This window comes from Salvia miltiorrhiza, chromosome 3 (genome assembly GCF_028751815.1).
Source record: "Salvia miltiorrhiza cultivar Shanhuang (shh) chromosome 3, IMPLAD_Smil_shh, whole genome shotgun sequence".
Classification (NCBI taxonomy): Eukaryota; Viridiplantae; Streptophyta; class Magnoliopsida; order Lamiales; family Lamiaceae; genus Salvia; species Salvia miltiorrhiza.
In genome coordinates this window covers 700,480-713,873 of record NC_080389.1, presented here as the reverse complement: position 1 = coordinate 713,873, position 13,394 = coordinate 700,480, and the positions used below count along the sequence as shown (strand labels likewise).

The following is a 13,394-nucleotide window of genomic DNA, read 5'->3' as shown; positions in this document are numbered from 1 at the left end:
TCACATCCCTGAGGGCTCCGCCTCTTCCCCTGTGCTTCTGGTGTAGATCTCTAACTTTGTGGTTGTAACGAGTGGAGTTCCCTTGCTTGAGTGTTTTATAACCAGGCTTCCCAGATCTAGACGTTGATTTTCCCAGATCTAGGCGTTGGGTTTCCGGATCTGAGCATTGGTTTCTCAGATCTGGCCTTTGGTTTGTTTCTCCTCTGTATTTTTCCTTTTTGGCGCTTTGACTTGTTGTTTTGCTTGATATTCTGCAGATGTGGAGTGGAGCTGAAGTAGATCTGAGAGATGAGCGTGTCCCAGCGACGAAGAAAGACTCGGAGTGTTGGATCGTGGAAGAAGAGGTGTTCGTCTCTGATGTTTGTTTTCCCTCTGACCTGCTAGGAAGCAGTTTTTGTATTTGTTTTACCCCTGTCCTGCTAAGAAGCAGTTTGTATTTTGAATTTGTAAATTGAGGATTACGGGTATACACCCTACTCCCCCCTCTGGTGACATGTGCAATGCTCTGCATGAACATGTTAAGTGGCATTTGTAATGTAAGAAAACGATAAATAAAGTAAATAAAACGACACCAGGGAATTCCCTAGAACCACATATCTGTTTTATTGATATTATGGCCCCGGACCTCGTTAAAACCCCTGTGGGGAAAAAGAGTATCCGGTCTACAAAGCCGTCATTCCTGCTAAGAAGCAGTTATACATAGAACTTTTTAAGTGTGTTCATATTCCATGGCCTGGGGAGAGCTTTGCCGTCTGAATCCGACAGTATGTATGCGCCGCCTCCCAAGACCTCTGTGATGATGTATGGCCCTTCCCAATTGGCTTCGAACTTGCCCACCGCTTTCAACGCATCAGCTCGTTTGAGAACCAAATTACCCTTTGCCAACTTCCTCACTCTGACTCGCTTGTCATATCCCGCTTTGATGATACCCTTGTACTTGGCTGCTCGGACACGGGCTTCCTCCCTCTGTGCTTCCACCAGGTCCAACTCTGCTCGGCGGAGCTCCTCATTGTGCTCAGTGTTGTATGTGGTAATCCGATATGATTCTAGTCGTGCCTCTGCCGGTATCACCGCGTTAGATCCATATACCAGCGTGAACGGTGCCTCCCCTGTTGCCGTCTTTGGACTAGTTCGGTAAGCCCAAAGAACGGTGTCCAGCTCCTCCACCCACTTCCCTCTGCTCTGATTTAGCCTCTTCTTGATGCCCTCACATATGGTCCTATTAGCCAATTCCACTTGTCCATTTGCCTGTGGATGAGCCACCGAAACAAATCGCTGTGTGATATCCATTCGATCGCAGAAGTCCGCAACCCGCTGCCCTGTAAATTGAGTCCCATTATCAGACACGATGATGCGTGGCACTCCGAATCTGCAACAGATATTCCTCCAGATAAAACGTTCCACTGTAACTTCATCGATCTTGCTCACGGCCTCAGCCTCGACCCACTTGGAAAAATAGTCCACTGCCACAATGAGAAAGCATTTCCCTCCAGGTGCTGTAGGCAGCTTCCCGACTATATCGATGCCCCATTTGTCAAACGGACAAGCAGCGTACATTACACCCATGGGCTCCCCTGGTATGTTGATTCTCCCGGCATGCCGCTGGCAAGCTTCACACTTGCGGACAAACTCTCTAGCTTCCTGGTTGACGTGAGGCCAATAAAAACCTGCCCGAATGATCTTGCGCACAAGGTCTCGAAATCCGGTGTGCCCGCCGCAGCAACCTGCATGAATCTCTTTCAGAGCAAAGTTAGCTTCCTCTGGCGACAAACATTTTAACAGAGGTTGAGTAAAAGATCTTTTGAAGAGTTGATCGTTGATTAGGCAGTAATTCTCATAGCGGGCCCTCTGGTTGGATTCTCTGCTTAGTCGTTCCCCTGTCTTTAGAAAGTGTATGATCGGAGCCCGCCAATCATCTCTGATTTCTACCGAGAACACCTGCGAAGTTTCCATCTCTCTGGTATCACAGAGTAGGATAATCTCGTCGCTCCAAGTTTGCTCTACTGCGCTAGCCACGCGCGCCAGTAGGTCGGCCTTTGTGTTCTCCTCCCGAGAAATCTGTTCGAGCTTAAATTCCATGAACTTTTCTTTCATTTCATTGATTTTGGTGTGGTACGCTTTCATCCTCTGATCTTTGATACTGTAACTTCCCGAGAACTGTTGTGCAACCAACTGGGAGTCTGTCTTTATGATGACACACTCGGCCTTAAGCTCTGACAAGATGTGAGCCCCTCTGACCACGGCCTCATATTCCGCTTCATTATTGGATAACCGACAAGTGAACTTGATGGCGAACTGGTATGTCCCATAACCTGGTGAAGTGATATAAACCCCGATCCCGCACCCTTCTTTCGTTACGGATCCATCCACGAAAGCCACCCAAAATTCCGGTACAGGACGACGGGTTGTTTCTTGTATGAAGTCTGCCAATGCTTGCGCTTTGATCGCCGTTCTCGGCTCATAGTCCACATCATACTCTCCCAACTCCACAGCCCATTTAACCATTCTCCCCGATAAATCCGGGCGTCCCAAAACTTGCTTGAAAGGTAGAGCAGTGCGCACCACCACCCGATGTGACAGAAAGTAAGGCCTCAACTTTCTCGTTGTGACCATGACTACCAGGGCAGCCTTCTCAATCTCTGTATAATTCAATTCGGAACCTTGAATAATTCGGCTGACGAAATAGATGGGCTTCTGATGGCTTCCTTTTTCCCTGATAAGCACAGAGCTGATCGCATCCTCTCCCACCGCAATATATAGATATAACGTTTCTCCCGGGACCGGCTTGGTCAGAGTCGGTAGCTTTGCCAGATATACCTTAAGATCTTCAAATGCCGCTCGGCATTCCTCTGTCCACAAAAATTTAGTTCCCTTCCTTAGAACTTTGAAAAACGGCATGCTGCGTTCTGCTGAGCGTGATATGAATCTGCTCAGGGCAGTGATGCGTCCATTCAGAGTCTGTACCTCCTTGATTCCTCTGGGTGGTGTCATTTCCAAAATAGCTTTGACCTTGTCGGCGTTGACCTCAATCCCTGCTGGCGTGACTTTATACCCCAAGAATTTCCCTGTTGTAACCCCAAAAGTGCATTTGGCTGGGTTCAACATGAGTTTGTGATCTCTGACTACTGTGAAGATCTCTTCCAGATCAGCCACGTGATCCTCTGCCCTGACACTTCGCACAAGCATGTCATCCACGTAAACTGAAATGTTCCTTGACAATTGTTCTTTGAAAATTTTCTCCATCATCCGCTGATATGTGGCTCCCGCATTTTTTAAGCCGAAAGGCATACTTTTCCATCCAAATACTCCACAACAGACGGCAAATGCTGTTTTGGCGATGTCTCCCTTATTCATCTTGACCTGATGGTATCCCTGATATGCATCCATCATGGACAATAAGGCACACCCGGAAGTGGTATCCACTAGCTGATCGATCCTCGGCAGGGGATAGTGGTCTTTTGGGCAGGCAGTATTTAGATCTCTGAAATCTACACACATCCTCCAGGTGTTTGTTTTCTTAGGTACCATTACCGCGTTTGAAATCCACTCCGGATATTGCACTTCCACAATATGTCCAGCTTTCAATAGTTCATAGACCTGCTCTCTGATGGCAGCGTCCTTTTCAGCCCCAAAATTCCTTGTCCGTTGCTTTACCGGCTTGACCTTAGGGTCCACGTTGAGGCAATGCTCCGCCAACCCTCTATCGATTCCCTTCAAGTCTAAGGTACTGAAAGCGAACACATCCGCATTTCGTCGAAGACAACCAATGAGCTCCTCTCTGACCTGATCACTCATGGCCGATCCAACCTTAGTCTGGAAACCCTCTTTCCCTGGAAATAACTCGATCATGTTGCACATATCACTGGTGGATACCAGCGCGGTTTTCCCTGTAGAGTCTCTGTTTTGCAGTAAATCTGTTAATTCTTGGCGCTCCTCGGCTGGGGCATGCACTTCACCTACCTTCCCCTTCTTCCGATTATCCACCCCCTCTGTCAGTCTTTCCCTTTTCTGCCCCGCTGACTGCGTCAGCATTTGTACATGGCATGCTTTTGATGCCGTTTGATCGCCACAAACTTCTCCTACTCTCCCTCCCTCGATGGGAAATTTCATTTTTAGGTGAAACAAAGAAATAACTGCTCTGAACGCCGTTAAGGCAGGCCGGCCGAGTATGACATTGTACGAGGGTTTAGGCATATCCACCACTAAGAAACGTACCATCCTTGTTTTGTTGCCCGCAACTGTACTGCCAAGAATCAATGGTAGCTCTACATATCCTAGAGGCATGACCATTTCTTCCCCGAACCCAAACAGAGGAGCATTTGTCGGCTCAATATGAGCGTTAATTCCCATATTTTGGAGACATTCCTTATACAAGATGTTTACAGCGCTGCCCGAATCCACAAAAATACGGTGGATAATGCAACCGGCGATGTCTGCCGTTATGACCAGTGCATCATCGTGCGGGTACATTAGTGTACGTATATCCTCTGTCCCAAAAGTGATCGCCGGCTCCTCTGCCGCGCTGGTGACTTCCATGACCTTTTTAGGATAATACCCTGTTTTGACTGCTCTGACGACTTGCTTTTTAGCCCTATTTGATGTGGGCATCCCGTTCTCTCCACAAATCATATGAACTTCCCTTCTAAACGGGGGAGGAGGAGGCGCTTGCCTATCTGCCCCCTCTCTGCGATTATCGTGGTTATCATCCGCTCTGCGATCCCTGTTGTTCCCCTGCTCGTGTCGGTGATCACGATTATTCCTTTGATCCCTCTGATCTCGCTGATCCCTCTGATCTCTTTGATCCCTCTGATCATTCCGCCTCTGACCCTCATTTCCTCTATCAATGAACTGGTCGAGGTATCCCTGTCGTACCAGTAGCTCTAATTGGTGCTTAAGATGGCCACAGTATTTTGTGTAATGCCCGAAATAATTGTGATACTCACACAGCTTATTATTAGGCCCCTCCTGTGGCGGCCCAGTCCGATAGGTTCCTGGTGCCCGAAAGAACTGTTGATCTTTTATCAAGTGAAAAATTTCGTCCTGTGGTTTATTCAGGGGCGTGTACTCGGTGAACCGCGTAACCTCGTTCACAGTGCGCTGTTGTTGGGGCGGCATTCCTCCCTGGGGTGGAAGTACTCTCGGAGGCAACCCTCTGAATGGGGCCCTATCTTGATGTCTCTGTCTTTCGGGTGCTTCCTCAGCTTTCTTGACCCTGTGTTTCTCATTTTCCACCTTCCTCGCCATTTTGGCATCCTCCAATTGTAGATAACCCGGCAGCCTTGCCATGATGTCATCAAAATCCCTTGCTGGACGAATTTGCAATTCGTCAAAGAAAATTCCTGGCCTGAGTCCTCTGACATAGGCGCAATTCTTGATTTGCGATTCTGCTTCTGGCACCTCCAGAGCAGCGAGATTAAACCTCGCTGTGTATTCCCGTAGCGTTTCTCCCTGCTCCTGCTTAATATCCATCAGCGAAAGGGCTGACTTCCCTACCCTCCGTGAACTCGCGAACTGACGCAAAAAACGAGTCTGTAATTCTTCGAAAGAGTGAATGGAATTTGGGGGCAACGTCCCAAACCACAACTGAGCCGGTCCAGTAAGCGTAGTTGAAAAGATGCGGCATTTGATGCCCTCTGTGTACATGTGCAGCGTAACCAACCCTTCAAACCGATTGAGGTGTACCTCCGGATCGGTAGTGCCATCATAATCCAATGGGATGGGCTTGTAACTTCTCAGTAAGGTATCTGCCAAGATATCGTCCGAGAAGGGACTACGGTTGTTGATCGGGTGGTACCTCGATGTCTTAGCTCTCTTGTCCCCCTTATGTCTCCCTTGTTCCCTTTTGTTCCTGGGTGCGTCATGAGCATGGCGCTTGTGAGTTCTATACTCATGTGTGCCAGAGGAATACTCCAGTTCCTGTTCCTCTGACCTCTCTGTGTAGCGCAATTTTTCCGATCGATGGGACTTCTCTACTTGGTGCGACTTTCCTGACCTTTGTTCCCTGTCCTCCCTTCGGGATTTCTCCCTCAAAGATTCCTCCAGATCCTGGAGTTGATGTTTCAGCTGAGACACTTGGTTTTTTAAACGAGCCTTCTCCCTTGGTCTCTCTTCCTCGAACACTAGGGAAACGGATTGACTATCAGACTCGTCAACCCTTTCCTTTCTCACAACACTGTTGAGTCTGACCCGACTCCCCTCTGGTCTTCTTTCCACTTCCCTGTCAGCAGGGTCCCCTTGCAGTTCCAGAGGCATCGCAGCCTGTTTGTTGATTGCTAAAGTGTTTACCTCCTGAGCAACTGGAGGTGGGGCCTCCGTGCCCTGCGGGTTTACTGCTCCAACCAGGGGAGCTACTGTAGGAACCATAGATAGCATTGGTGTTCCCATCGCTTGGCGCATATTAGCGTAACTGAGTAAGGCCATCATCTGCTCTGCTATCCCAAAGTTAATCGATCCCCCACCAGATGTGGGGGCCAAGCTTGGCACCTCTGATCTTGGCGTCACCAGAGCAGACCTCTAGAAGTTACCATTCAATCCCATCAACGGAGTAACCGAAACAGCAGGGAATCCCGGTGGTGTAGCGAAAGTTGTGTTGCCCTGCAAGTTGTTAAACAATGAAGTAGGCACCTCAGTGGTAAGCGCAGCGGAGTCGAACTCCTTTTCTAGGTTGCGGTGTGCATCGGAGGATCCCATGGTACCTACACATAAACAAAGTGAGAAACTATTGCAACGACGAAAGAATAAACCCCTTATTGCCGATTGGAGTTCCCATATAAGAAACCCAATAAAGAATCCCGAGCACCGGTACGAAGACCGTTAAAACATTCCCTTCCAACTAACTCTACACTCTGGAAAATAAACCCAGAGTATAGATTGAGAAAACAGAGCCCTCAGTAAAATCCAGCAGACGCAAGATACCCAGAGATACGTACAAACAGAGCAACCACCAGAAGACATGTTAGCATGATTCATAAAACATGATAACAAGAAGAATTATGTAAGAAAACAAATACTACCGTAATACGAAGATTAATCAAGGAAAACACGGAAAACATGAATGATTGTTTCCCATAAGTAAAGATCATTCGCAGGACAATAAAACGAACCCCACCACAGCAAAGGACCACGTGTTAATTATCATATTATTGAGGTAAAGCCCTCGCATTAATGACAGTAAATGCCCTCGAACTCGAAGATTAGCCGCAAAAAACCCCTAAATCCGCAGCAAAAAACCCCCATATATCAGGAACAGAGCATAACTTCCCAATTCAATCGTCGAAATCGAAGATCAACCACAAAAAAACATGGAAAACACCCATAAACCCCATCCCCTAAACGAAAAATGTCTATAAACCCCCGGCACAGGACCATCGTAACAAAAACAAATTATTAACCCCGATCCAACGGTATAGAACGAAGATTTATCACCCAGGCAAAGGAAGTAACGATAATTATCAACCTCAAATGAAGAAAACCCGCGGATTAACCATGCGAAACCAAACACAACAGAAGCAAAATACTAATCGACATACTATCGATGCAAACCCATGAATTAACAAGAATAACTACACGGTTCACCGGGAACAGGGTAAAATTCGACAAATTATGAGCACAAATCTAAGAGTATCGGAGAAAACACGAAGATCACCCACAGTTGTCACATTAACACGCAAAATACTCATATACAAGCAACATAAACCCGAAATATCGGGGATCCGTAAGGAAACGACGAACACAATCAGAACAGAGCACCCACTTACAATTTCCTCATGCAAAACATTAGATCGATGAAGAAAACTTCAATTCTACAAGAGAGCCCCTTATTCGCAGATAACTACCCCAAACAAACGGTAAATAAACGTAAACTTTCCCCAATTCGTGTTTTATGCCCATCGCCACCTTTTTCCATGCACTCAAAACATAAATCCACGCAGATCACAGAAAATTAACGACATATTAACCCAGAAAACACAATTAACCGATTGAAAGCAGCTGGAGGCCCGGATTATCGGACCGATCGGTGCTGACGCCCGCAAATCCGATTGAATTTGCAGATCTGCGTACGCCGGCGACCGTAATCTCACGTCTTAAGTCAGTAGCCTTCCCACAGACGGCGCCAGTTGGTGTTTAATGAAACCAACACCTAAAACTATGGAGAAAAACCATGAACTATACCTAGTGTGATGATCGGAAGAAGACGGAGTAAAGGACAATCGGAAATCTTGCACGAAAGGAGAAAATATCAGTTGTATTTAAAAATGTGAGATAGTGTAGGTCACAGTACACGGGCTCGGGCCCTATTTATAGACTTACAAACGGAGGGGTAAAATAGTAAAATCATCTTCGGTGCATGCGTCTTGCGTGGTGGAAGGGTATGCTAGTAATTTCAATAATACGCGGGAGACCTTCCCGCGCATTTAACAACTCCTCTGGTAGAAATGTCTCTTCTGGCAAAAGCGTCTTCTCTGGCGATGTAATCTCTGGTGGAGATGCTTCTTCTGGTAAACACGTCGTCTCTGGTAAAGGCGTCTCCTCTGGCGATGGTGACTTCTCTGGCGCGGATGACTCTTCTGGTGAGATGGCTCCTCTGGCGAGGGTGACTTCTCTGGTGCGGATGATTTCTCTGGCGAGAGCCATTCCTCTGATGGAGGGAATCCCTCTGATAAGCGTGATTCTTCTGGCCATTATAACTCCTCTGATGAGAGTGATTCCTCTGATTTGTACTCTCCCCCTACTCTGCACATATTGCTCCTCATCAATATATATATAAATCTTATTGAAGAAGTATAAAATAAAATATTTTAAATTTTAATTTTTTTCATAACTTATTCGTTTAAATTCATTTTTGATGATTTTTATAGTATTAAATGTAAGATGCATTTTGAGTGTTTTTTTATGAATCGAATTTTATAATGTTTAGAAATGAATTAAGCACGAGCGATATGGCTTTGGCTCATGAGAATTCGGCATTTCAATCGGGATTGGGTTTGGGGGAGGCTGTGGTCTCTACTGATAACAGTGGGGAGTGGGGATTTATCCACTACTGTCCCGGAGGATATTGTTAGACGTATTAGTCGATTAGAGGAGCAAGTTAATCAGGGAATGCAAATGCTCACAGAAGTGCCGGCCAAGAGAGGACGGGGCCGTCCAAAGGGCACGGGAAAAGGTATGGAAAGGGAGCATATGCAAGAAGCTCCAGAAGGTAGCATAAAAAATCGCCTTAGGAATGCAGTAGATATGGGTTACAAACCGAGGGATTTTGTGGTGGATGATAGCAATAGTGCTAGTATGCGTGCAATGAACAATGTAGTCCATGGACGCTGGTCGGAAATGGATGACTATCCTATCTTGTAGAGCTTGCTAATGTTTCTGGTTTAGGTTTCTTTGTTTAACGATCTCTCTTTGAGTTTCGTGTCCTTAGTTGCGTCCTTGTGCCTTCAAGGGTTACTATTTTTTCCTTTTCTTTTCTAATAAACCTTATTTTCAGTTTAGAAATGAATTAAAATATACTCCATTAAAAAAGAAAAAAAAAACTAGAAAAATTGGTGGGAGAAGTGAGAGAAAAAAAGATAGAAAAAATGGAGGGAAGAAACTCCTCTTTTATATATACTATATTATTACTCCTATTATATTAGGATTTTAATTTTTTATATATTTATTTTCAAACTAATTAATAATTAATTAACTAAATATTGCATTTCTTTCTTCATCTTTCTATCCAATGACTTCACTGCATCATTAAATGAAGAATGCTAAATTATTTGATGATTTAGCATTCTCCAAATTATTTGATGATTTAGCCTTCTCTATTATATTCACAGTTACGTCTTGTAATGAAGATTGAAGGGTTTGTAGAGATTTTTTTTTATCAAAATCTGAAAATTGAGGAAATTGATGAAAATTTGAAATGTTAGCCCCTAGACCCATTGAATAGGCCCAATGGGCCCAAAGCCACCCAACAGAAAAAGGAGTGGGTTGAATCAGATTGCTAGAGAAAAAAAATGAAAAATCAATATGATAATGAAAAATGAAAAATCAATCTGAAAATAATCGATTGCACTGCTTTGCTTTGCTTGCTCTTTTTTTTTAGCCTTTAGGTGAGTTGGATGTTACAGTAGATAATGAAAACTTATACACTAATCTTCCTTTACTTCACATAAAGTAGAGCCATTTCACTTGCTTTAATGGATTTGTTAGGGATTCAGCACTATAGTATGTCTTTTCTCCTTTCATAATTGATCGTGTTCTTGGAAATATTATAATCTAATCTACTTTTATTTTTCTTCTACATCTCATTAGAAAAATGAAAAATCAATCAAGCAAAACCACTTTTTTGGATACCACAACTATTCAAAATGATCTGTATTCCTTATTCTCTTTTTCTTTGATACAAGGTGTCATTTTCACAAAAATACTCAATGAATACTGATCATCATCAATCCTGCTGTTGTTAGTCTTCCTTCATTTCATTTTCCCAAAAAATAAAACAAAAGGAACCAAAAATTGTTACTGAGAGATGGCCTATGCTGCTCTTGTCTCCCTCACAAACACCATAGACCGATTCCTTAACAGCAATCTATATTCCATCTCTATTGAAGAAAAACAACAAATTACATCTCTCCTCGAGTATGTTACTCCCTTTCAAGACTTCCTCGACGAATTTCCAGACAAGTTCAAGAGTTTGGAAGGGCGAATGAGGGAAGTGCCAAATGAAGCAGAAGATATCTTAGAATATCTTGTCTTGATGAAGAGTCTGAACTCCACGATGAACTCGACCTGGGCTCTATGATCAAGGATACTATTTTGAAGCTGGGAAAGATGTTGAAGGAGTGTGGCGAAGATATTCTTCGCCAGAAAGCTGAAGACAACGGTCTGAGTTAGCTATGTGCATTTGCCTTGTCTGTTGTGATGTTTTGGATTGAAGGATAAATTGTTTAGGTTTGATGCTATTTGGTTCATTTATGGTGAGATTTGGATGATAAACATTTTTGCTAACGACAATTTCAAGTCTGAGTTTCTTTCACTTGCAAGTAAGATTTGGTGTTGGGTCAGATACTTGGAGATCAACATTTGCTGAGACAGCTTTAGGTTTATGTTGTTTAGCCCCATATCTACTAGCTGATTTGTGTGATTTGTTCTTGACCATCTTCACTCTGTGCATTTGCGAATCCTATTGTAAATTTGTAATGTAGCAGGGCAATAGATTTGGATCTAGATTTAAGGGTACATTGATGAATTTTGATGCAATTTGCATCTTCTCCCGCGGTATTTGGATAATGTACATGTTTGGATTGGGGTTGCTTTTATTTGCAATTGGACTTGATATTGGAACATCGTTAGGTTTATGTTGTTCGTTCGTACATCTATTAGCTGATTTCCGCAAATTGTTGTTGGGAAGGCCGGCTTGCATCCATATGGTGTTAATAAGCTGGTGACAGTTTGAGCCTTTGAGGGTATAACTCATGTAGCATTCATATATCTTATGTTGTGTGAATTTATCATGGTATCTTTAATATTGCTACCGTTGCCTCTATCACACTGTAAAATTTTGGGATTCTGGACTAGTTTGTGTTTGTTTTAGAATCCATGGAGCCTCCTAATCTCATTTCTATTACATTGCAGGATCTGCATGGGAACCTTGAGACAGAACAACTCAAAGACGAGGGACAAAGAGCTGTTTCTTGAATTAAGAGGGAAATGATGAGTTGTTATTACTACTATGCTTTGTGGTATTGATGGCTTCTGCTTCCTTCTTCTAATTGCAGGCCTACGTATTACAGGTTTGTTCGTTGTCGCTGAAACTCTTGACAATGCAGGGCCATGTTCCATTTTAATGAGGGATGATGTTATCTTGTTTTCTCATCAAAGGCACATGATTAGTTGGTGAAGATGGTATGAGTTGTAAAGTTTTTGCGAATTTTCGTTCCATCGCCCCCTTCTTCTGTGTCGATGTAGGTATGGTGTTCCTTATAGTTTCTTGAAGTTGTTGTATTCAAATTGTTGATCTTGTATATCAAAATTGGTGAGGATACATCTAAACAGCATTCTTTTTGTCAATGTATATGGGGTTGTATTTTTTTTCTTGTTTTGTTTGGATTACTCATAATTCATCAGTGGAATTATTGCACACTAGTGTTGTATCCCGTGCATCGCACGACATGATTATCTTTTAGAATTTCATCGCCGATAATTAACAAATTTTCATCGCCGATAATTAACAATGTACAAATTCATCGACCGATTAAAGCCTTTGGTCAATTTGAATTTTGGATAAACTCAAAGTAATTAGAAGTTTAGAACACATAAACGATGTTAGATATATTGCTTGATGCTCTCTTCGTCACAAATTTTTACCCCTTTTGTCATTTTAATCCATTCAATACATGATGGAAGGTATATTGCATAATAAAAGTGAGATCCTTATTTAATTCACAATACATTCAAATGTGTAATATAATAATTAATTTATTTTTATGAAGACAAATAATTATAATTTGAAATATAATATCTTAGGCAACTAAGAATATTATGTTGTCCATCAAATAGCAAATACTCTTTATTTGACTGCATCCTAACATTCTTAGCTTTTTGATTTTGATAAATAAAATATTTGAAGTCATTCAAATATCTAAATTATACATTGCACGCAATTAATAATTTCTTGTCTTCTGAAAAATAACTTGAGTTAATGTTGTTTGAGTATCATGAATTATAATTCTCCATAAGAAATCTAACAAAAAAAATTACATTATCAATTTAATGCTCAACTATATTTATGTTGACACCATCCAAAAATAAAATAAATAAATAAGAGTGCAAAAAATAATGATATTATAATTTATATTACTACAATTTTAGATGCATAAATATATATTTAATATCAAAATTCGTTTTGCTAACTTGCTAGTCCAAATCCTCATATTTACACTATTTATTTTAAATATTTAATTGTTTATATATTTTTTTTGATAAATTTACAATATTAAATAAAGAAATTAAAAGACCGCGCTACAGGGGACTCGAACCCAAGACATTTGGTCTTAGCCCTTAGGCAATTGCCCCTTACCGCTTGGCGAACACACGCACACATTTAATTGTTTATATTGAATCAATTTGATGTGACTTTTGGGGTAAATTTTTAGAACATAATTATTTTCTTAGAGCATAGCAAACACGAAAATGGAAGCGTCCGGCAAAATCGAAGAAATGTCCACAGGTATCGAGACACTGGCGGCAAGTCCTCTAAGGAGGCACAAACACCGGCGCGTATGTTGCTTTCGATAGCTTGACCGCTCCTTTCCCTGCGGGGGAAAGATCGGTTAAGCAAACCGAAACAACATATGCATCAGTGTTTCGTGCCTTCTTAGAGGACTTGCCGGTGTCTCGAATTCCTGACC

The 13,394-nt window shown here is 42.7% G+C and overlaps 2 protein-coding genes and 1 long non-coding RNA gene across 3 annotated transcripts in view; 1 reads left to right on the top strand and 2 right to left on the bottom strand.

The window, feature by feature from the left end:
• Nucleotides 1-13,394, bottom strand: part of LOC131016908 (uncharacterized) — a 1,184,262-nt gene that overhangs the window by 512,220 nt on the left and 658,648 nt on the right. The gene's annotated exons all lie outside the window — the stretch shown is intronic.
• Nucleotides 1-13,394, bottom strand: part of LOC131016813 (putative late blight resistance protein homolog R1C-3) — a 101,932-nt gene that overhangs the window by 57,749 nt on the left and 30,789 nt on the right. The gene's annotated exons all lie outside the window — the stretch shown is intronic.
• LOC131017032 (uncharacterized) lies at nt 10,190-12,074 on the top strand. Its single transcript, XR_009099348.1, has 2 exons — nt 10,190-11,701; nt 11,778-12,074. It is a non-coding gene; the product is annotated as an uncharacterized LOC131017032 (long non-coding RNA).